This window comes from Nelumbo lutea, chromosome 8 (genome assembly GCF_056320005.1).
Source record: "Nelumbo lutea isolate HS-2025 chromosome 8, American lotus-T2T, whole genome shotgun sequence".
Taxonomy (NCBI): Eukaryota; Viridiplantae; Streptophyta; class Magnoliopsida; order Proteales; family Nelumbonaceae; genus Nelumbo; species Nelumbo lutea.
Window position 1 is genome coordinate 32527558 of NC_142691.1, and position 3802 is coordinate 32531359.

The 3802-nt window shown below is 33.5% G+C and overlaps 1 non-coding gene across 1 annotated transcript; it reads left to right on the forward strand.

The window, feature by feature from the left end:
- The first annotated feature begins 437 nt into the window (after nt 1–437).
- LOC148843732 (U2 spliceosomal RNA) lies at nt 438–633 on the forward strand. The gene has a single exon (XR_016103887.1). It is a non-coding gene; the product is annotated as a U2 spliceosomal RNA (small nuclear RNA).
- Nucleotides 634–3802: the final 3169 nt, after the last annotated feature.

A 3802-nucleotide genomic window follows, 5' to 3' on the forward strand; every position in this document is an offset into this window, starting at 1 on the left:
TAATATAAATTATACATGTCATGATATAATATAATGTAAAATAATATATATACATTATACACAAAATGTATAAATTTAAATATATATAGGCCGGGGCAGGTCCAGGTCAGACTTGAAGTATTAAGCCTAAATCCAACCCTAAAATTTACGGACCTAATATGGACCTGGACCCGAACCGGATCTAAACACAAAATACAGGCCCAAATCCAAAATTTCCAGGCCGAACCGGGTCGGGTTGAAATGATCACCCCTGTAACTGACCCAAATAGTGAATAATTGGAACAGACCCTCTCTGGTTTCTGGAAAGCTCAAGCGAAGGCTTTTCAACAAGCAAGAGTGAGGTTATATTGTCTCGACTTTAGTCCCACATGGGCTGGTGAAAAGAATCGAAGATGTAGCGCGGGTTATAAAAGGTGATGGAAGAGAGAATAAAAGTCATACCTTTCTCGGCCTTTTGGCTAAGATCAAGTGTAGTATCTGTTCTTATCAGTTTAATATCTGATACGTGGGCCATCGGCCCACATGATATTAAATTTATTTCTTTAGGGGGAATACCCAGCACAGTAGCTTGCTACTGGGGTCCTCGCGCGTCCCTCATGCGTTGCACTACTGCACGGGCCGGGCGCACCCCACCAATTCATCTAAACATATTTGTTTTCTGTTTTCTGAAGTGTTAATATTTCTATCATTTTGTTTATTATCTGGGTTCATCTGCCAGAGGAATTAAATTTAATCTCATTTGGCCGTTTTCAATTGAGAGGATTGGGATTTTTGATTGAAGATCAACCGGTGGTGTAGATAACGCTCGTTCTACTCTTACACCATTCAAAATGATCTCCCTAATTTCCAGATGCGGTCGGTGTGTATCTTGGCTGGCTGTTAAAGCTTCAAGCATTTGTTGATATATGCATCGAAACGGACTCGGTTCTGGTGGATCTTTTTGATAAGGATTCGGGGAATGTATATACTAATGCTCATAAAAGTATTGTTTGATGACCTTAGAAGAGAGGTGCTATTTAGGGGTGTCAATGGACTGGTTTTGGGTTGGATACCGTTCAAATCAAAACCCATTTGGATGGATTGGACGGACCAATAAGATATATGAATTTGGACGGTTTGAACAGACCTATATGATATATTGGATTAGACATGATCTGTTCATAATGAATTTATATTAGATTGAGCCAATATCTAGTCCATTGATAGAAGATAAGATCATAGGTGTCAATGGACTAGGTTTGAGGTCAAACCAGTCTAAATTAACAGGAATTTGAACAGATTGGACAGTCTCTGAACTAGTCCAAAATGGTCCAAAATATTCATTGAACTGAATTGGACCAGGTCCATTTGTAATAAACTCATATTGGACTAGACCGGATTAGACCAAATCCAGTCTAATTGACACCCCTACTCAGATTCTAGTCGTTTTGTTTTTTTGTTGTTTCTTGGTAGAAACTTGTTCTGAGGGAGAGGTTGGAGAGTGGTGTTTCTCCCCGCCTTCCTGTCTGTTGCTGTGTTCAACTCTATTTTGATTTCCTTTTATCTATAAATTAAATCAAAAGAAAAAGTTAAAAGAGAAACTAAGATCATGACGCAAAACGGACTTTTACCACGTGTGTTGCGTAAGCGATGCTTTAAAAACTGTGGCTACAGAGTCCCACATCGCCTAAATAAGAAAAAGAGAAACAAATAGAGTATAAATAGTGGGAGAGTGTATGTCATAACTTCAAGTTTTAACTCTCTGGCTCAGTGGCTTGTTATTGGCACTGCATTTCAGTCAAGGACTTTCAGTATTTAGATAAGTTAATTTGAGTAAATGCAATTATTTGGATAAGTTTTTCTTGGAAAATACTTATTTTATATAGCAATCTTTTCCTAAGTGTGAAAGTTATTTATCCACATAAGAGATGGGATAAGTGATACCCAGAAAAATAATCTTTCTCTGGTCCTCACATAAATCTGAAAAATGAACATGAGATTCTTGGTCAATGGGAACCAAAATCCTATTGACCAACTTTCTCCCCTTTCAAAATCCAAAAGAAGAACTCCCCCTAAATTCATACATGCAGGAATCCTTTCTGTAGTTTCTAGTTTTTTTATCAAAAATTCAAAGGAAAACGGAAATACAAATTTTCAATTCATTGGATCAGAACAATATATACCAGTGTTTTCGAACCTAGGTCGCACTGTTCAGCCTAACCAGTTTCATTTCACCCTTGAGCTGTTTCTTGTCTAAAAACCTGTGATATGATCGGAGGGTAGTCGAACCATTTACCCGTTTGATTAGATTTTTTGTCATTTTTATTTTGCTCATTATTTTATTTTTAAATTGGAATGAACTGCCCACCAGATGGTCAAACTGCTGACCTAAAAACCGGCCAAAGCCGTTCTAATTCCGAACTGATTTTTAAAACATTTGATATACGCGACTTTGTTAAAAGCATCGTATCCATTTAAAGTAGTAAAGGCTTAAAAATAAAAAATAAAAACAGAGTAGTGTAAATGTAGTTTTGGCTTTTGAGTTTGAACCTCTGGTTTATGTAGTTCATGTTTTTAAGCATCTTTCATTCCTCTATTTATTTTCTTCTACTACCTTTCTTTTTTACTCCTTTCCCTTGGAAAATTGAAGATTAAATGTTTATTTTTTTTTCTAAATTTGATTTAAGATATTAAAGAGATCTTATTGGTAAACAATAACCCACTTTATTTAGTATGTACTATGTATCTAATAAATTAATTTTGAATTATTTATTTTTAAAAGTTAAATTGGGTTGCTTCCTAAAAGTTAAATCAAGTTTATAATTAACAAAGTATTTTCTTTTTGAAAAAAAATCATTTAAAAACAAAGCCAAGTTTATGGTAATCTTTTAATGGATCACACCATTTGTATTTAATAGATTATGGGTAAACATGTGTTAAGCTACTTTTTAAATCCTACTAGGAATGACCCCCGTACTAAGTACGGGGCCATTGGTCTAAACTATTTAAACTTTTTAAAAAATCATCTATGTTAGAAATTTAGGTTAGGTTTTTATTTGATTTAAGAGACTTACCATATTTTAGAATAATGGGTCTACACTATTTATTATTTCACTTGAGATTCATAACTTTTGCTTATATGATAAGTTTGATTTAAGTTTCTTGTTTAATTTGTAATCAACATCCTATTTTTAAAAGACCAACACCATATAAAGTATTTATAATGACTCTTTCTTTAAGGTAGTCTCATATATTTCTTTTATCCATCCATTAATCATTTAATATTTCCATTTAATTAATTATTTTCTAATTGTTTAATCATTTATGTAATATTTATTCACGTTTTATTATTTAACTGTTACATTAATTGTTCAATCATTTTCTTATAATTTAAAGTCATATTAAATTTAATAATGTTATTATTTCATTAATAATTTTTAATTTAATTATTGTTTACTAGATTAATCATTTTCAATGATTTTATTATGCTAAACTTTCCCGCTATGGTGGTAATATTTGCATCTAAAAATATATTCATGAGAAAATATGAAAAATTGGGGATTTCTTATTGAATATGAGAGAGGTAGATGTGCAGCACCATATCATGTTGAACATTGATAGTTGTTGATGAGCCAAGCAGCAAACAGATCAACATCACCCAACTCTCTCTCTCTCTCTCTCGCCATCCTCTTCTTTTGGTCTCCCTGACATCCCCTATTAGAACCAGTCATACTATTAGAGCCAGCTCTCTCCTCTCGACATTAGCCTGCTCTGCTTTTTCCGAAGGTTAATAAAACACATAATTCATAGTTAGTTTGAACTT